At 39.1% G+C, this 21,724-nt stretch overlaps 1 long non-coding RNA gene across 1 annotated transcript in view; it reads right to left on the minus strand.

Annotated features, from left to right (window-relative positions):
* The window catches only part of LOC136146752 (uncharacterized), a 191,938-nt gene that overhangs the window by 16,802 nt on the left and 153,412 nt on the right, over positions 1–21,724 (minus strand). The window contains exons 4-5 of the long non-coding RNA XR_010659041.1: positions 14,438–14,536; positions 6,719–6,784 (exon numbers count right to left, since the gene is read on the minus strand). This is a non-coding gene — a long non-coding RNA (uncharacterized lncRNA). The remainder of the gene's footprint in view (positions 1–6,718; positions 6,785–14,437; positions 14,537–21,724) is intronic.

The raw sequence follows: 21,724 nt of genomic DNA on the forward strand, positions 1-21,724 counted from the left end.
ATAATATGGAAGCAGCTGTTGAGCAGTTGTGAAACCTGAGTTGTTAGTACATACTGGCTATGATCTGTTAGGAGCTTATTATTTTTAATGTTAAGGAATATCCAGATTTTCCTTTAAAAAAAATTGACACTTAGGAAAACTTTCTATACCCCTCCGAAAGGTAAGGAGAAAAAAAGCTAGTAAGGTTAATATTGTTAATTACAAGGCTTTAGAATGCATTCATGCTCTTAAGTAGTGATGTCAATGGTTGGTCCTTAACAAGTAATTGCCTATCATGCTGTCTTAGAACTTTCTGTAACTATAATATAAATTTAACGTGTGGGACTTTTTTAGTAGTTACTTTCTTTATGCATGCTATGGTTGTGCATGGATAATGCATTTGTAATCCATGATAGTACTTATCAATTAATTTGGCAATTAAATACAATCTCTAAAAGCAACACAAATCAGAGCCCCATCAATTAGTGTAGCTCATTAAAGCTGGGATCTTTTTTTCAGCTCTGTAACTCCCCTCAAACTATTTGTCAGGTCCTAATTTTGTTTTGTTAGCATTGTTGAGATTATAGCCATAATGTAAGATTTTCTTATCATCTCTTTCATTAATACAACACAGCAGTAGGGCACTAGTCTCAAATTCTCCAAGCAACCACGGGATAAAGTATTATCTGGTCTTAAGATGCACGAGCAAGGTGAGAATGCTAGTCTTCTGAGTCTTGGAATTCCATATACATTTCAACTTGAGTTAACAACAAAGCTTCATATTCCTCCTCTTAAGCACAGTGCCACCTCGCCCATTTCTGAATCAGATCTGCTGGGGTTAACATGGCAGCACCTCACAATTCATCATGAGCTTCCCAGGTGTGTCAGTGGTAAAGAAACCTGCCTGCCAATGCAAGAGACGCAGGAGACATGGGTTTGATCCCTGGGTTGGGAAAATGTCTTGCAGGAAGAAATGGCAATTCACTCCAGTATTCTTGTCTGGAGAATCCCATGAACATGTAGCCTGGTGGGCTAAGTCCACAGAGTTGTAGAGTCGGACACGACTAGCAACTGAGCATGCATGCTCACTTTGTTCCAGGATATAATTTACAGTCATCATCAAGGGTACTTTATCTGTGACACTAAAGTTAATCCAAACCTCACTTACCCCCAGAGCAGATTATGCTTCCATTTGTAGGTTTGGCCTTAAGTAGAGTGTTTGCACGATGACTGTCATGTGCCTCGATGGGGTTACTTGTCCCACATTGTTAATGTCAGGAGTTTGCCGTTACTGGAGCTCACTGTTATCTAGCATTTCAAAGGCAAATTAAAAAAAAAAAAAAAAAAACCCCAGCAGGGCCCAGCTGAAATATTTTCTTTCAATACAGCCAAGCTGCAGGCAAAAAACACAATAGTAAACATACAGTGGAACAAAGTAAAAGGCCTTTGTAACAGATCTTTGTCATGCCGCTGTGTGTATTTCATAACATCAGCTACTGTTTTTCTCAACTGACATCATATAGGTCTCAGTTAATGAAAAGAGACATGGAGCATATTGCATCAAATAGATGCTGGACAGGAAACAGAAAATGGATCATGTGTCCAGGCCCCCTAGCTGAAGCAGTCAAACATCTGAATAGCGAAAGGACTAATGTGTTTTAGCTGTCCTCCCTTCCAGCCATAAACTCAAGAGCAACGTTGAAAGTATTTTCTTTTCTAGGTTGCTCACCAATCCCCTACCCACCCCACCCCACTGTGAAAGCCAGTCAGCAAGGATCAAAAACATTTCCTTTTAAATGAATCATGGCAATCCAATAAAGATGCAACACGCAGATTATGTTCAAATCAATGACAGAACCATAGCCAGGATCAGCAGGCCTCAAGGAACAAAAATTGCTCACGGTCAGGGGGTGTCTGTCCGATAACGAGCTGTGGGGCTGAACACAGAGCGCACGCTATGCTCTGGGCAAAATCCCTTGAGCTTCTACTGCGCTGGCTTCTTTAAGCAGAGCTGGGCTGTTGGAGTATTGTCCTCTTTCGTGCCTCCCCAGACAGGTCGTGATGGCTTAGCTTAGCTTTGCAAATGGGGCCTTCAGTGATAGTTACAGCCAGCCGGGAAACAGGCGAACAACTGTAATGCTAATATCTAGAAATAAAAGTTCACGTAAACAGGGGACAGGATGGATTTAAGAGAGTCCATGGCTATGCATGATTATTCAAGAACCCCAAAAAAACAAATACAGAGAAGATTCTTAAGACTTCAGTGAACTTGCCAACAACTGCCTGTCAACATCTTTTTAATTGCTGCTCATTGTAAATATTTGAGGGGGAAGGAAATATTTTTCTATTTGAAAAGCAAAGGGAATAAGCACATATAGCTATGTGTCTATTACACTCTTTCCTTTTTTCAAAATACTTTACAGCATTAATCGACTTGCAGACCTCTCAGTTTCCTTATCCCTCTCTTCCCCACAATTGCTGTAGAATGTGAGGAATCGTGTGCCAGTTGCTCAGTCGAATCCGACTCTGCGACTCCGTGGACTTCACTCTGCCAGACTCCTCTGTCCATGGGATTTCCCAGGCAAGAATACTGGAGTGGGTTGCCATTTCCTAATCCAGAGGGATCTTCCTGACCCAGGGTTTAAACTTCCTGCATCTCTGTGTCTCCTGCCTTGGCAGACAGATTCTTTACCACTGCACCACCCGGGAAGCCTCTGGTACTCACTAGTGCTCTTTGCATGTAATACTGAAAGTACATTTTCAAATTGGCATGAGAAAAGCATGATGACAAGGTTCAGGAGGCTAAGATACTAATGCAAAGAGAAAAAGATAATCAAAGGTCAATAAGCAAAAGCACAGAATATATTTCAGAGATGCAGGTTTTCATTTTAAAGTAACACCAATGAGGTGTAAGACTTCAGACAAGACATTCACCCTCCCAGAGCATTAGTTTCTTCATCAGCCACACCTTTTCAGCTCTAAATTTTCATTTTCAGATCTGAGAGTGTGCTTCCAATGAAGAGAAAAGCAACCCAGAGTCTTCCACATTTAATCAAAAAGAAAGTTTACAGCCCAGTCGCTTTCAAGAGCATTCCATGTGCTACATAAAAGATTTGACAAATGTTGATCTACGATGGACTATTTTTCTTCTTTCATATTAAAGAAACTTATTTAATATGAGTCACCTTATTTAATCCATTACCTGCTAATAGCCTCCTCTAGGATTAGTCCAAGGTCTAAACTAATAACTAATAACCATCTGCTCATCAGAAAACTATCTATTTCTGAGGATGCTCCTACTTCTGCTAAATTCAACAGCCCATTGTAGTTCACATATATTCCCAGGGTTTACTGAACTCTGAAAGCAGCCAGAGCATATGGCAGTTATCCTCTCTGGGAGGAGAGAATCAATTTATTCCAAATAGAAAGAACTTATCAGATCTAGACAGATTTCTAAAACACCTGTAAGATAATTTGGAATTACAGCAGTAATAAAATAGCAAACAAATTTCCCCTCTCCTGAAAATGATAAATTACTGTATTTCATTGAGCAGACCTTTCTTTATCTGATTTGTTTTAAAAATGATAAATATGTCTCCATAAATCCAGGCAATCCAGGAGTCACATCTACCTAATTGAATCAGAGCTTATATGATTCAAAGAGATAAGAACACATTAAACAAATGAGGATATTCCACATTGCAAAAGTGAATATAAAATTCACCTTTAAAGAAAATACAGGGTGAAACATAAATACTCAGAACAGATGAAGTGTTAAAGCTGAAGTATAATTAGTGGGAACTGCCTTCATTTATGAACAAAACCCTGCTTGAAATCTCAATTTTACTTTTGCAAATATTCTGACCAGTTTTATTATGATTTCCTTGTACATTTATTGTTGATTATCCGGTTTCTTGCAGTTTATAATGAAATCTTTTGTCAGTAAAATTTCCTTTCTGTTCATGACCTTAGTGTTTCCATTATCAACGATGAAATGTTCTGTGGTTTTGATTTCCATCTTTTCAGGAAAAAAATCCTCTTTCCGATACACATTTCTTTTGCAATTCTTGCGGTCAGCATTTAGCTTGCTTCCTGTCTCATTTTGCTCTTCTCTTGGGCGCTGCCCTCTTCCACCTTCTGGCTGCCCTCTAATTGAGACCTCTGCTACATTTCCTCTTAACTCTTTGTTATTATTTTTTATTTTTTACTTTCCCTTGAATTCTTCTCAAAGTAAGATTCTAGCTCCTTCTCTGATAACTTCTGGGCAAATGTGTGGCTTTGGAACTCTGTTTCAAGTCACAGAGAGACTTTCCTCCACACGGCAGGAGGAAATCTGAAAACTCATAGTGACTTAAAGGAAGAGTTTGGTCTCCCTAAGCAAGTAAAAAATGAGTTTCCCGTTGATTTTTATGAACAATGACACTAATGCCATTTGGAATCAGGAATCCTTGATGAAGTCTCTCAAGATAGAAAAAAGAAAATCTGTCTTTGACATAAGAATGGTAGGTAATTGTTCCATGTCATGACAGGAGAAGTTTCAAAACAAAACCAAATTATTTCTGTTCAGATGGCTTAAGTGAATACTACATATAATCAGTGAATTCTTTTCAGTTTATAAACATATGCATATATCTCTTTAATGAAAGTAAGAGAAAGAAAAAAAAAATAATTGGGTGAAGAAATGTCTGTCTGAATGAACTAAGGCATATGGAATATTGGAAAGGGGAGTTAGCTAGAGAAGGCTTTTGAAAATATAAACAAGATCACAAAACTCCCCGGGTCAAGATCTCCAAGGTTTCCTATCATATTTAAAATAAAATATAAACTTCCTGTTATGATCTACAAGACCCTACATTATCTGGTCTTGGCCTCTAACCTTATATACTTCACTACTTTCTCCACCCTGTAACCCAAATTCTGCCCCTCAGTGATTTACTGGAGCTTCAAATGCATTCTGTCAATTTGTTGAGCAAAACAAGCTCATTTCCTTTTCCATATAGTAGCATTGCTTTTTCCTCTTTCTGGACTACTCTACCTCCACATCTACTCAAGTGTCACTCTATCACTTCTCCTGGTATATGGCCTCCCCAGAGTCACCTTCTCCAATTCTTCTGTTTAAAAAGACCACTTTTCCTTTCCATTATCCCCTAGAATCTTTATGCTGTATTTTTTTTTCCAAAACACTATAGAAAATAGTACCTAGCACAAAATAATTGAAAATAATTTATTAAATAAATGAATGGAACTGCTAAGTTTAAGAGTAAAATGATAGAATATACGAAGATTACTTAGTACAGTGGCCATTACATAACAAGTGTTCAAAACTTATCTTCTATGATTATAACTTGTTATTTCTTCCTTTTCCCACCAGATTATCAAGTTCCTCAGAGCATTGACCATGTCGTTTTGTTTGTTTGTTTGCTTTCAGCTCTATTCTCAGGACCTAAGACAGCTCCTGGCTCATAAGAACTGACCAATGAATTTTCTTCTTTGAATGCATGGAAGAAAGAATACTATGTGCTAGAATATAATATGCTGGAATATAATATAATATCCTTGAAACATAGTTACTAGTCAATCCAAGAGTAATACTCCCAACTCAATAGCTTAAAGTGTCAAATTAAGCAAACACTTAAATTCCTTTTGTTCAGCTGTATTTATTGAGAATCTACTATATACAAAACTTGAGGCTAAATGCAGCAAAGATAAACAGCAATGGATGCTGTCCCCACAAAGCTCAAGATAAGATTAAGAGCAGCTTACTTGGTGTGAAAATGAGGGCATTCACATTTAATCTTATGGTTTAAATAAGACATATCTACAGTTTTTTTTAATTTCTTGATGAGTTAGTATCACATAGCAAGGAAAATATACTCATGCCATTTTCTCTAAGCTATTGTCTCTAAGAGGGCAACACTTTCATTAAAATCTTCTAAATAATTAAGCTTAATAACAAATTTCCAGATTGTAAAAAAATTGAAAAACAAAATATTTTCACTAAAAACATCTAAAGATATAATTCACAATGTAAGAGACACAAATATATGAAAAATAATGGTGATTTTTAGGGCATCAGAGTGAAATCTTTATACATATATTATAACCTACTTAAAGCTAGAGAGAAGAATTTTAAAACATTTTTGTACATTTTTAGAAACTTGCCACATTAGTTTGTAACACAAAAATGAATCCTAGTTTTCAAAATGTATGTGCTCTGAATCCTGATTTTGAAGCAAGCTACAGCTGCAAAATTATTTCAGAGCATGCAAAAATTTTTCCTTCAGCTACAGTGAAAACAAACAATTTTGCCTTAAACTCATCAATCTTTTCTAAATGTGCAAAAACTTGAGGAAGCCTTTTCACAATAATTATCAACTCTGAAAACAAGAATTGTTTTCTCATAAAATCAAGATAAATTAACTTTTTAAACTGCTTTTATTGAATATGCCTCCCAGATAATTACTACAATAATTTCTTTTCAACTAGTTCTCTTTGAATTACCATATTAAATTATGTTCACTTGATAAATATGATATAAATTTTAAATGTATTCACTGGACCAAAATTGAAAAGCTTCTTTAATTAGCTTGGAATTGTTATTTTTCTGTGGATGAGCAGCTAACTTGCAGCACTCCACTCCTTATAGTTTAGAAATGAATTCAACTCATTAATATAAATAGCTCTCTTATTTTTTAAAAAAGGAGAATTTCATGCTTTTGTTTCTATACAGTTCACTTACCTTATGGATGACTCTTGCATCTGATATTATGCTCCTTAATCAAATTCCACTGAAAAGTTCATTAAACTAAAAAGAGAAAAAATATCATTATTCTAGTGTGATCAGGCCCATGTTTCATGCTATCTTTAAAGTATAAAAGTTTGATTCCTTTATCATATTGATCATGACAGTGAAAGAAGCAGAATGCAGGTCACCAGGGCAGCTCAGATGGGGAAGGACTGCCATGTCCTGCCAGGTTCATTCTCAAAGAGAATATCACTTGTTAAAATATACTTGAAATAGATCATTTCTTTTTATTATCTGAACTTTACCAAGAATTCACTGTACTAAAATAAAGAGGAAAGTATCTTGAGGGGAATAATTCATTGTATATGTAAATTCAGTATAGTTGGTTTACAATGTTGTCTTAATTTCTGCTGTATAGTAAAGTGATTCAGTTATATATATTTTTTTCCATTATGGTTTATCACAGGATATCGAAATAGTTCCCTGTGCTATACAGTAGGATCTTGTTGTTTATCAGTTCTCTATATAATAGTTTGCATCTGGATTCATTTTTTGAAATAGAAATAAGACAACTCCTCCAGACTCACTTAAGGAACCAATATGCATATGAATAATAATTAAAGATTTACAAATATGTCATGTGACTGAACTAATTGGAATGTCCTAAATGAGAGAACTATCTTCCAATCTGATATGGCTGATATGTTCAAATACAGGCTAGCCCCTGACGGTGGACCAACCACATCATCATCCTGCAATTTCTCTTTAACAATGGTGCTTCTGGCCTCATAAGTGACACAGAAGAGAAAGAACTTGAGTATAAACGCTGTACACATTAGCATATATTTTATGACTTATTTGGAGATTCATATTGTCAGAGTACTAACACACTTCATTTAATGTTATGTTTTAATGAGATAACTGCATTTTTAATTATGACTGTTTCTCAAAAAAACTTTAATTGAATGCCACAAAAAATTAAAAGAAAATGAAATTACAATGATTCAAATCTCAGAATTCTATCTATAGAAAATATTTCAACAATGAAGTGTATCCAGTATGTTAAGTAAGTATGATGTGGATCTGCGATCAAAATGCATCAATAATTCTCTCTCGTGCATCTCTTTAAACTTTTCTCACTGGAAAATTTGCTCTTCATCTGTCCCTGTAAGAAAACTTATGAAGATCTGTGAATCTTCTACTCACTCTCAGAAAACAGACAATTCTAGAGTTACCATAGATTGCAAATAGCTTCATAGGTTTTTCATTCCCCTACAATTAAAAAAAAAAAAAAATCTAATCTCAGTTTAAACCTTCTCCTGAGATCTGAAACCTGGATGAAAAGAATGCCTGGTTTTCTTCTCTCATCTTCCTGCTCACTATCTACCCATACCTCTAACTGGACTTGCATGCTACCTAGGATGATAGTGAAAGTCGCTCAGTTGTGTCCAACTCTTTATGACCCCATGGACTATACAGTTCATGGAATTCTCCAGGCCAAAATACTGGAGTGGGTAGCCTTTCCCTTCTCCAAGGGATCTTCCCAACCCAGGGATGGAACCCAGGTCTTCTGCATTGAAGGTGGATTCTTTTTTTTTTAATATTTTAAATTTTAATTTATTTATTTTAATTGGAGGCTAATTACTTTACAATATTGTGGTGGTTTTTGCCATACATTGACATGAATTAGTCACGGGTGTACATGTGTTCCCTATCCTGACCCTCTCTCCCACCTCCCTCCCCATCCCATCCTTCAGGGTCATCCCAGTGCACCAGCCCTGAGCACCCTCTCTCATGCATCGAACCTGGACTGGCGATCTGTTTCACATATGGTAATATACATGTTTCAATGCTATTCTCTCAAATCATCCCACCCTCGTGCAGACAGGTTCTTTACCAGCTGAGCCACAAAGGAAGCCCAAGAATACTGGAGTGGTTAGGCTATCCCTTCTCCAACGAATATTCCCAACCCAGGAATCGAACCAGGGTCTCCTGCATTGCAAACAGATTCTTAACCAACTGAGCTATGAGGGAAGAATGGTAGGACAATTTGGAGGGATAAGTCTAGAACAGATTGGGGCTTGATAAGTTCTTCCTTTCTGGTTCTGAAGTTGTTACATCTGAGTGCATTTAAGGGGGAGTTCTTGAGGTTCCTTGGGGTTTCCTCTCTGCATTTCCTTGAACTAAGATAGATACTTTTTCAGTTCCTGGGCATTTGATAAATCCAGTCTCTTTATACCGAGGCTTCCTTGCAATTTGCAGACTTCACAGAAGAGAACTGAAGTTAATCCCTTTCCGACTGTCTCTGTAGTGTGGGCCACAACTACTGGGGAAATACTCATGCATCCTTTGACTCAATAAAGTCTTGGACTGTTCTCAACACTATACCATTGACTGTCCTGGTTGTTAAGGTAGCCAAGTCAAACTTTCCCTTGTTTGGGGGTTTCTCAAGAAGATAGCATCCTCTCTGCCTCCCAGTGTTCCCCAGAGGCCTCTGAAAGCAGTGGGAGTTAGTGTAACTCCACCCTATCCTTTTTCCCAAGCATGGTTCAAGAGCTTCATAAGAGCATGACTACTCTGGCCAAGATTCTCCCTTTTCACAGAATCCTCTCGCTCTCTTTTAAAAGTTTTCTGACCTTGTAAAACATCTAAGAGTTATAGGACAGAATCCCTCTCCTTTTCCATTGCAAACTTTTGCATATTTGGGCCAGCAGTGCGTGAGGGGTAAGTCTTGTCTCATAATGTTTTGGTACCCATCACACCTCAAATGAAACTAAAGCTAGTCTGTACTGTGAGTAATGGTAATAGCTCAGTTACTCCATGTACTCAGTTCAGTTCAATCGCACAGTCGTGTCCAACTCTTTGCGACCCCATGGACTACAGCACACCAGGCTTCCCTGTCCATCACCAACTCCCAGAGCTTGCACAAACTCATGTCCATCAAGTTGGTGATGCCATCCAACCGTCTTACCCTCTGTCATCCCCTTCTCCTCCTGACTTCAATCTTTGCCAGCATTAGGGTCTTTTCCAGTGAGTCAGTTTTTTGCATCAGGTGGTCAAAGTATTGGAGCTTCAGCTTTAGCATCAGTCCTTCCAATGAATACTCTGGACTGATTTCCTTTAGGATTGACTGGTTGGATCTCCATGAAGTCCAAGGGACTCTCAAGAGCCTTCTCCAACACCACAGTTCAAAAGCATCAGTTCTTCAGCGCTCAGCTTTCTTTCCAACTGAACTATCAAGGAAGCCCGACTCCAAGTAGGGCAAATGGAAAAAATAAGCAAGAAAATAAAGAACTTTGATATCTCTATATAAATTGTTTTCACTCTTGAGCTTTCATGCTACCTTAGCTCTTCAACATGAAGTCTCCATTGTATTAACATTTCTGTACAGTCCATATAACATTGAATCAATTTTTTAGCTCTTTCCTTCTTGATTTGCATCAGAAAGGATATTAAGCTTTCTGACATCTAAGCTTTGGGGCTGACACTGAGGTTATCTATTTTCAATTATGTATCAAGTGACAGAAACAATGCTGTGCTGTGAATTAAACAGCTTTGATTATCCATTATTATGAATTCAACCTGAAATATAGACATAACCAGGCACGACAGAGGTGAAATCCAACAGAGGTCCTGCAAAGAACGGGATTTAGTTTAAATAGCTATGTTTTAAACTCTCCTTTCATTCTATTCAGCAAGTAGTCATCATTATAATCAAGAATCAAAATGTACTAATACCAGGGACTATAAGAAAATAAATGGAGATGTCATCAACAATATTTATTACAGTCTGTAATTTTTTATTTAATTTTTTATTTCCTGCCTAGATCATCAAAATATATAAGCAAAGAGGGCAGACACTTTGTCCTTCTTATTCATCATGTATTTCCAAGTAGGTAGAAGAATAATGTCTAGCATAGTGCAAGCATTTGGTAAATATTTGATTGAAATGGGTTGAAGAATGAATGAATTAATAAAAAATAATTTTTGAGTGAATACTGAGGTTAATTTTAGAATAAAGATTTAATTATTTATGTTTTCCAGTTAATGATTAGCTCTAAATCTAGACACTAACTTTTTTTACTATAACCATAGAACTTTAATTTTTAATTCATTCCTAGAGCTCAAAAAATACATTTTACTGTGAATAAAAGAGGAAAGAGAAGTTAAAGGTGATTAAAGCAAATACTTCTTTCACATTAGCTGGAAAACAACATCTGGAGAACAATGTCAGAGGTCAGGCATGGGGTAACTGTATCAGCTTCCTATGTGCATGCTAAGTTGCTTCAGTTGTATCCGATTCTTTGTGATCCTATGGACTGCAGCCCACCAGGCTCCTCTCTCCAGGGGATTATCCAGGCAAGAATACTGGAGTGGGTTGTCGTTTCCTCCTCCAGGGGATCTTCCCAACCCAGGGATGGAACCCATCTCTTTTTTTGTATTTCCTGTATTAGCAGGCAGATTCTTTGGTACTAACGCCACCTGGGAAGCCCTTATTAGTTTCCTAGGGCTATACTCGGAGAAGGCAATGGCATCCCACTCCAGTACTCTTGCCTGGAAAACCCCATGGACGGAGAAGTCTGGTAGGCTGCGGTCCATGGGGTCGCTAAGAGTCGGACACGACTGAGTGACTTCACTTTCACTTTTCACTTTCATGCATTGGAAAAGGAAATGGCAACCCACTCCAGTGTTCTTGCCTGGAGAATCCCAGAGACGGGGGAGCCTGGTGGGCTGCCGTCTGTGGGGTCACACAGAGTCAGACACGACTGAAGTGACTTAGCAGCAGCAGGGCTATATTACAAACCATGTGGCTTAAAACAACAGATATTTATTCTCTCCCACTTCTGGAGACTAGAAATCCAAAATCAAGATGTTGGCAGGGTTAGCTCCCCCTGGAGGCTCTGAATCTGTTCCATGCCCTCTCCTCGGCTCTAGTGTGGAAGTAGCTCTTGGTGTTACTTGACTTGAAAGCTAGTGTCAGTCATTCAGTCATGTCTGACTCTTTGTGATCCAATGGACTGTAGCCCACCAGGCTTCTCTGTCCAAAGCATTCTCCAGGCAAAAATACTGGAGAGGATTGCCATTCCCTCCTCCAGGGTATCTTCCCAACCTAGAGATTGAACCCGGGTTTCCTGCATTGTAGACAGATTCTTTATCATCTGAGCCACTAGGGAAGCTAATTTAATCCCTGCCTCTGTCTTCACATGTCTTTCTTTTCTCTCTGTCTCAGATTCCTTTCCTTTCTCTCAAAAGAATATCAGTCTTTGGATTTAGAGCCCATCTTAAATCCACGATCATCTGTCTTGAGATCCTTAATTTAATCACATCTGCTAAAGCCTTATTTCCAAATAAGGTCATGATCACAGGTTCCTGGGATTTAAGAATATCTCTCTCAAGGAGACACAATTCAGTCCTCTACAGAAACTTTCAGGTATTGGCCGATAGAAGCCGATACTAAACCTGCTCAGAACTATAAATCCAGCTGTGCTGTGTGTGCGTTGCCCAGCTGTGTCTAACTCTTTGTGACCCTACGGACTGTAGCCCCCATGGCTCTTCTATCCTTGGGATTTCCCAAGCAAGAATACCGGAGTGGGTTGCCATTTCCTTTTCCAGGGGCTCCTCCTGCCCCGGGGATGGAATCCAGGTCTCCTACATCTCCTGCATTCGCAGGAGGGATTTTTTTACCACTGCACCACCTGGAGTGCTACATTAAAATAACCTCCATAACTCCAGTTAATTTCACCTTATTTCTCAGACTTGGTCTTTGAATCAAGTGCTCTGATTTCTCCATATGTGGATTCAGGTGCATTCCCAACCCCAGACTAATCTAGGAAAGATCTGGTCCTTCCTGTGAACTTCTGCCACACTGAGATGATGACCACCTGCCTTTTCAGCCCCCAAGTGTCGATTCCTGCTCTCTGGGCATTGTGCCACATCCTGTCTACATCACGGCAAAGGCCTGAACACTGAGCTTTGTGGTTTTATTCCTACTCACCACTCCAGTCTGTGGTTCAACATGAAGGACACATTTCCTATGAGTAGGCAAAACCCATCCGCCCTGTGTTGTCAGGAAAAATCATGATGTCTTGTGTATTCAAATGCCCTTAAAGCAACACACTGCCCTGATGTTTCTTCCTCATTGAGCTGAGAAGTTGCCTGAAATTCAACATTAAGGTGTTTGAACCTCAATGTCTTCTTACAGAATATGTCTGCTAATAGAGAGAGAACTGGATTTACAGTTCTAAGGAACCAACAGAGGAATCAGAGACAAACCAAACCTGGGAACTAACTAGTGGGCTTCAGAGGAGGATCTGTATTTCTCTAATGTTTTCCTATAGCTGGTGTACCTTCAGTCCAGCCATTCTCACCAGCAACTTTTAATGCCTTTCCCCCAGTCATCAGATATCTCATATGGTGAGCATGGAAGAGGGACAACGTCAGTTTTCCCAAAGTGCAATTAGTATAACTTTACTTCATGTATAGCACTGCAAGCCCTATAGAAACTTTAGAATGATAAATTTATCTAACACATGTTTTTTGAGGTTTGCGAAGAATAGCCTAACAGATGTGAAATTCAACTGGATGTGGATAGACACTATGTCCTGGTTAATGTACCAACCTGGGCGAGGAGTTTGGTCACTCTGTCCCAAGTAAGCTACTATTCTGTTTTGTGAGTTCATATTATTGGAAATTCAGCCTCCTCCATCAATATAAACCAGCAAAGAGATTATATAACTCTGAACTCTAAAAGGCATAGCTATAAGTGTGAGACAGGGTTCAGTACAAAAGAAAGATTCACTACAGAAAGAAAAGAGAATGAAGTAGGAATTTGCTGACTCTCTGCAGTAGCAATAATTAACTACAACTCCCTGTATGCTGACACCTGCTGCTGGATGGCACATTCTGCCACCAAATGGAAACTAGAACCTTGTATTTATTAAAGTGAAACCTGAGATCCCGAAGGCTGGAAGCCTCTCAGATCTTAAAAATTAATAATTCCAAACCAAATTCCAGCTGTTCTTGAAAAATTGGGACTCCCCAGTACAGAGTGTGCATTTTCACAAGGCATGAAACAACCAGAGGTGAATGTAGTGGCCCGCATTAGACAGGGCACGTGATTTCTAGTTTGCCACAGTCCTCACCACTCTCTCTTACCTTCTTGAGGCTGTGGCTGAAAATATGTTGCTATGCCTATGCTATTTTTCCCACACAAGGCCTGTTTCAGACATTTACAATACAAACTTGTCCCACAGAAATTTGAAAATTGCAACTGTGGTGTATCATGCCCAGGGCCGCTCTAAGTGATGGTATATCTTTATTGGTTGTCAAGTATTTTCTGTGTAAGGATGGATCCTTTAGAACCTAGACTTCTAGAGGGAAGATGGACCTTGGTTGTAATCCTCTGCTCACAGCCCTAGATACTGAAAGTGAACTTTCATTCAGCAAACACTTGTCCCACCTATGGAGCAATTCCTAGGTGCCAGGAACTATGTGGCTCCAGAATTTGTGTGTCAACAAAATTCCCTCCATGAAGACTTTGACAGTGCTCTGGAAATAACAGTGTGGGACTGAGTAACAGTAGGGACTTAGGCTTACTTCCTCATACATCTTCCTCTTTAACCTGAGCCTCTATACATCTTATGCTCAAGACTTCCTCAAGAGGAGAAAGGCCTTTAAAGCACTTTGGAAGTACACTTTGAAGCATATATTTACCTTTGTCTCAATTTGAGGTCAGATCTCTTCCGTGCCGTAGATGACCAAGTCCATGTCCCTTGGGTAGACTGAGTAACAGGCCACTCAGGCTTCTGCAGACTTTGAAAAATCAGACAGGATGGATCAGTTTACAGTGCAATACTTCAAGCTGACCAGGGATAAAGTTTTTCCTCTGAAACACAAATCAAATCAATTTTTAGATGTTCCTTAGCTAAATCTTGCTATAGCAGGCTTTTCATATTCCTTCAGCTCCCTTAGTTGCTTTTGATAACTTTTGCATGCCCGTGCAGAAGAAAAACACCATAATCATGACTCAAAATGAAGCCCCGTTCTACACCCACAGGAGGGGAGAGAGAGTAATGGGAAGGGGTATTAACTAATACACAACATGTTGGGATAATGGATACCATATAATCAGTTTTTCAAGAATTTACCAAGCTGTTATCCAAGGAATGATGTCCCCCTTCCCCTGTGTGAATATTAACAGCCACTTAAAGTGGTGTACATACTGTGTAATTCTCAAAAAATGACATTTTTGAGATGGGAGCAATAGTTAGAACCATAAGAATTTACACAGACCAATTGTATGATGAAGCAAGACAGTTGTCTAAATGTACTATCCTAATGATTTTATAGCTTGTTCAACCAATGGAGAGAATATTAGCTTCATAACCTGATAGAAGCACTGGTCAAAAATCTGAGAGTTTCCAAACAACAGAAATGGTCTCTGACTTCATCAGTATTCCTTTGACCTTTGCTGGGAAATCTACATGATTCATCACAATCTAGAGAGTTTCCATTAGAATCAGCCTTTACCTTGAGACCTCAGACTCTTGGAATGTATCTGATTTTCTCTCCTATTTATTCCAATTAAACTTTGCTGATAAGTGAGATTATAAAGAGGATCTCAATTTGCTAACATAATCAAAATTTCATCTTAGTCTACATATTCCTAACTCAGATATCAACTATTTACAGCAGTCTTTTATTGGTCAAGCTATCACTGTGTTAATCTTAATTATTCCATGTGTCAAACTCCAAATACAAAATACATATTTAGCCTAGGACTTATTAAAAAAAAACAAGCAGTAAACAAATATCAAACTCTAATGCATGTGCAGAAGTGCTTAAGGGTAAAGTCTGAAACCTACTTTTAAGAACATAAAAAAAAATAAAATGGATTGATGGATGCCTAGAGGAATGATGGATGTATGTATGATAAAGCAGATATAGCAAAAAATGAATTGCAGAATCTAGGTAATAAGAATATGCAATGTACAATTCTTTCAATGCTAAAAAGTTATCATAGCAAAATGTAAAAGGAAAGATTCACTTGAGGGTGATATTAAAATATTTAACAACTAGAGTAATGTGGGCCCTGACCAACCAAAACAAATGCTGACAGTTTAAACTGGCAAGGATAGGCCAGTTATCTGCATTGAATAATCCCTGCTATTTGTTCTGAAATCTACGAACTCTGGGGAATGCAAGAGGTATATTTATAAGATACTAGACCGTGATCTCCAAAAACTGACACTTCTATGGAGGATAAAGATTTATACAATAGCATGGTCAAAATAAAATTTACACGACATGAGTTTATTAGTCAAGGTTCTGGAGAGAAACAGAACCAACAGGATATATACAGATATATTTATAAGAGGAGATTTTATTTTTTACAGGAATTGGTTCACATGATTATGGAGGCTGTGAAATTCCATTATCTGTTGTCTGCAAGCAAGAGAACCAGGAAAGCTATTAGGCTGGTGCAAATGTAATTACAGTTTCGGATCATGAATTTTAAATCATTGTAACTAGACTCAAACACATCTTTATTAATCAACATAGGAACCATTACAATCAACACATTTTTGCCAGTGAGAAATAACTTTGTTTACTCCTGTAGCATAAAAAGTCTGTGCTTCGGTTTCGACAAACTCTTGGAAAGCATTCCCTGCTCCTTCTGGTTGTGGAAGCATTTTCCCTGCAAAAAGTTGTTCAGATGCTTGAAGAAGAGGTAGTTGGTTGGCAAGAGGTCAGGTGAATATGGTGGATGAGTCAAAACTTCATAGCCCTATTTGTTCAACTTTTGAACTCTTGGTTGTACGACATTCAGCTGAGTATTATGTGGAGAAGAACTGGGCCTTTCTGTTGACTAGTGCCAGCTGTAGGTGCTGCAGTTGTCAGTGCATCTCATCAATTTTGCTGAGCATACGTCTCAGATACAATGGTTTTCCTGGGATTCAGAAAGCTGGATAGTAGATCAGATGGGCAACAGACCGCCAAAGAGTGACCATGACCATTTTTTGGTGCACGTTTGTCTTTAGGAAGTGCTTTGAAGATTCGTCTAGGTCCAAATACTGAGCTGGTCATTGCTGGTTGTCCTATTGAATCCACCTTTCATTGCACATCACAATCCAATTGTGAAATGGTTTGTTGTTGTTGTGTAGAGTAAGAGAAGATGACGCTTCAAAACAATGATTTTTTTTTTCAGCCAGCACATGAGGTACCCACTTATCAAGCTTTTCTACCTTTCCAATTTGCTTCAAATGCTGAATGATTGTAGAATGGTTGACATTGACTTCTTTAGGGATTTCTCACATAATTGTAAGAGGATCAGCTTCAATGACCCTCTCAATTGGTCACTGTCAACTTCCGATGGCCAGCCACTGCACTCCTCATCTTCAAGGCTCTTGTCTCCTTTGCAAAACTTCTTTAACCACCACTGCTCTGTGTGTTAACTAGCAGTTATTGGGCCAAATGTGTTGTTGATGTTGCAAATTGTCTTTGCTGCTTTATGACCCATTTTGAACTCAAATAAGAAAATATTTGAACCTCAAACATCAACAACCTCAGATATGCAGATGATACCACTCTAACAGCAGAAAGTGAAGAAGAACTAAAGAGCCTCTTGAGGGTGAAAGAGGAGAGTGAAAAAGCTGGCTTAAAACTCAACATTCAAAAAAATAAGATCATGGCATCTGGTCCCATCACTTCATGGCAAACAGATGGGGAAAAGTAGAAACAGTGACAGACTTTATTTTCTTGGGTTCCAAAATCACTGCAGACAGTGACTGTCGCCATGAAATCAAGACACTTGCTAGTTCCTTGGAAGGAAAGGTATGGTAAACCTAGACAGTTTATTAAAAAGCAGAGACATCACTTTCTCAACAAGGGTCCATATAGGCAAAGCTATGGTTTTTCTAGCAGTCATGGAAAAACTTTCCAGAATTGATGCTTTTGAATCATTGTTCTTTGAGAAGGCTCTGGAGAGTCCCTCAGACAGCAAGGATATCAAACCAGTCAATCCTAAAGGATCAACCCTGAATGTTCACCTGAAGGACTAATTCTAAAGCTGAAACTACAATACTTTGACCACCCGATTTGAAGAGCCGACTAGTTGGAAAAGACCCTGATGCTGGGAACATTGAAGGCAGAGGAGAAGGGGATGACAGAGGATGAGATGTTGGATGGTATCACTGAATCAATCAATGGGGACATGAGTTTGAGCAAACTCAGGGAGATAGTAAAGGACAGGGAAGTCTGGCATGCTACAGTCCATGGGATCACAAGGAATCAGACATGACTTAGTGACTGAAAAACAAGAAAATCACTTGTATTGCTTTTTGTCTAACATCATTTCTGTAATCTAAAATAAATATAAAATAAACAGCAAGCAATACATCATTAGCAAAAAAACATAAAGTGAGAAATGTGCATAAAATGAAGCATTGCAGGCAGATTCTTTACCATCTGAACCACCAGGGAAGCCTGATGTATACATAAACACATTTATTTAAGAATGTATTCCAATAGTAAATGCCAAAGTTAAACAACGCAAAACCACAATTACTTTTGCACTAATTTAATAGTAGCATAATTCATTCCAAGTCCAAAAGTCTGAGAACCGAGAAACTGACAGTGTTAAGTCTGATTTGAGTCCAAAAGACAAGACCTGCTGTTGCAGCTGCTGCTAAGTTGCGTCAGTCGTGTCTGACTCTATGCAACCCCATAGACGGCAACCTACCAGGCTCCTCCGTCCTTGGGATTTTCCAGGCAAGAGTACTGCAGTGGGTTGCCATTGCCTTCTCCAAAGACAAGAACTAGGAGTACTTATGTCCAAGAACAGGAAAAGATGAATATTCCAGTTCAGGTAAAGACAGCAAATTCATCCTTCCTCCACCTTTCTGTTCTATTCAGACCCTCAAATGAATTAGATGATGCCCACCTGTACTGGTAAGGGTACATCTTCATTACTCAGTCTATGTATTCCATTGCTAATCCCTTCCAGAGACATCCTCACAGCCACACCCAGAAATATTTTATCCACTATATGGGCAACTCTTAAACCAGCCAGGTTGACATATATAATTAACCATCATCATGAGAAAATGAAATTCTTTTTTAAAAAAATTAATTTGTCTTTCTTTCTGATCTCCTAATTATTGGTATAGAATAAAACAACTTTCATCCAATTAGTTTAACAGTTCCTTCAGGATGGTAAAGCTCTTTCTTAGAAACATAATATTCCATCCCAGACTTCTTGGTCTTCTACCCATCTCTCTGGCTCCTCTTCAAAATTACATTTGAATGTGTGTGCCAGGAGGAGGAGGTGTGTGTTTCCCATCACCTCACAGTGGAGAGTCTCTCTCTGGGCACTGCCCTCTGGCCCTGTGGTCTCCAAAACAATGCTGTCATGTTATTGCTGCCTGCTTTATTAGCATTTACAACTGAATTCAACAACTATTAGCAGCTCAGAATCTCCACTCTGTTTAAGGCTCCAAAGAGTTCCCTGTGCCAGTGAGCCCCTTCAGCTGCTCCTCAAACCTTGCAACGGAGCCTGCAGTGACTACTTGGTTTCACCTATGCACAAAGGGAAGTTCAACTTCAAGGCTTCCTCTCACTTCAGCAAATGACACTGGCAAGTTGCCTTTACAAAGAGATAACATACTGGCACCCAGGTAGGAATAACATCCTGTGAGGAGATCCTTTAGAGGCCCACCCTTTCTCAGAATGTGTCCCCTTCTGCAGGAGACTGAGGAGCAGGAAGAGCGGGGAGGCCGGGTATTGGAGCCATATGCTTTATTACCTGCTTCAGTCTTTTTTTTTTTTCTCCCAACAATGAGGGTGTATTAGTTTCCTATCACTTCTGTAACAATTTACCACAAATATAGTGGCTTTAAAAACATCCATTAATCATTTCACAGTTCTACAGATGAGAAGTCTAGGCAAAGTATGGCTCAGTGCAGGCTTCTGCTTAGAGTCTCACAAGGACTAAATACAGGTATCACCATACTGTGTTCTGTTCTAGAGTCTTTAGGGAAAAAACACCTTTCAAGCTCTTTCAGGTCACTGGCTAAATGCAGTTCCTTGTTGTTGTAGGACTGAGGTCTTGACTGGCCTTCAGCAGGTTCTTTCTTTCAGCTGCAGCCACTGGCTGCATTCCTTCTCATGGGTTTCAGCAGCCCCAGAGGGAGAGTTGCTCTCGCACTTCAAATCTCTTCCTCTTCTGCTGCATCTCTCTGCCCTCCTCTTTTGCTTCTAGCCACGGAAAGCTCTCTGCTTTTATGGGTCCATGTGATAAAACTGAACCCACCTGGACAATCCTGGATAATCTCATGATTTAAGGTCTATAACATATTCACATTTCCAGGGATTAGTGCTTGAACATCTTTGGAAGGGTGGGAGGGTATTACGCCTAGTGTTCTGGGGGATTATTAGTGATTTCTTCTTCCTGGATGAACCTCTGTTAGGTAAAACACGTTCTTCTAATTACTTAGCCTATTCTTCATATATGACATGAAAGCCAAAAAAAAAAAAAAAAAAAACAGTTGCCTCAACAGCATTGACCTAATGTACATATAGCAAAAGTAAGGCTCATAGAATTTAATTGTCTTGTTCTCATACTCTTGAATATTCAGTGTCAGGGATGAGTCATACAAATATACAGTTTTTTTTTTTTTCACGTTCTCCTTCTTTTGGTGTGTGGAGTCATTTTTTCAGTTCTGATGACATCCTGGAGACAGCCTCTAGGAGCTAATGATGCCTATTTTTAACACTGTGGTACAAGATCATCAATCCAGTTAAGCAACACAGGCCTCTGGCAGTCACTGGCCTCTTAAGTTCCCACTTTACCTGTGGTGCTGAGGTATTTGGGGAACTGGACGATCTCTATGATGAACATAAACATCAAAAAATAAAGAGAAGTAAGAGAAGTCATTTTAACCAAGGCAGGAAAGATTGTCACAAACCCAACTACTTCCTTCCCAAGTTTCATCTTACTTTAATAGAGAGGCAGGTTATCCACAAGAGGTTGAATTTTAGAGTATGAGTGCTGGTTTACATGATATATTTCCTAACCTATTTTATAATATTAGAGGAGTCAGGAAATATACAGAAAAATGTGACCAATTTAGACAACACAGCAAAACATGCCATTTGGCCTCATTTATCATAATAGGAATTTAAAAGGATACTCATGAGCCACTTAGAACCTACGAGTTCATTTAGCAGAACAAGTGGTTTTGCATAAGATTCACCCTTAAATCATTCAGTGCCTGTGGCATCATGAAAAACAAATACATGGGGGAAAACACTCTAAGACTCATAACAATTAACTTCTCAGAAAAACAATTCCACCCCCGCTTGAAGGGCTGAGTCAAGAGGAGCACCCTTATTCTAAGTTCCAATCCCTCTGCAATCCTTATGTGCATTTCTCCCCTGGCTCTGTGACGGGGAACGGAACCCCTTTGGCCACCGTTATCCTCCTGGGTCACAGTCTCCAGCGACAGTGCGTTAACCAACTCTTGTCACTCTGTCCGGCAGAAGAGAGAAGCTGCCCACAGCCAATTCTGAACACTGAACAAGAACACTGAACCCAGAAAAAGAGTAAAAGGAGAGGACTGGGTTTGTGCAGTGGGCAGGTCTATACATTCGGACACATTTAAGCCAGCTCTAACCTCCTCTTCATGGGCATCGAGCCCATTCCATGGAAGAAATCAGCAGAAAAGGAGTCATGCCACCCGCACCTGCCCCTCACAGTAGACATCGGAACTACAGACTGGGATCTCTTAATGGTTTATAAATCATTGCTCTGCTGTGAACACGGGAGACTGAGACCTATAGTGAAGAGACTGTTCTGAACACCAAGGGTAGCCAGCAGAATGTCTCCTAAGAGGAAGAGACTCTACTAATGGAATCTCTCAAAACCAATAAAGGCAATGCCAACATCCTACTTCAGGATCCAGGTACAGAAGATATTGATGGTACACGTGAATTCCCGCTGGA

Source organism: Muntiacus reevesi, chromosome 14 (genome assembly GCF_963930625.1).
Source record: "Muntiacus reevesi chromosome 14, mMunRee1.1, whole genome shotgun sequence".
NCBI classification, from domain to species: Eukaryota; Metazoa; Chordata; class Mammalia; order Artiodactyla; family Cervidae; genus Muntiacus; species Muntiacus reevesi.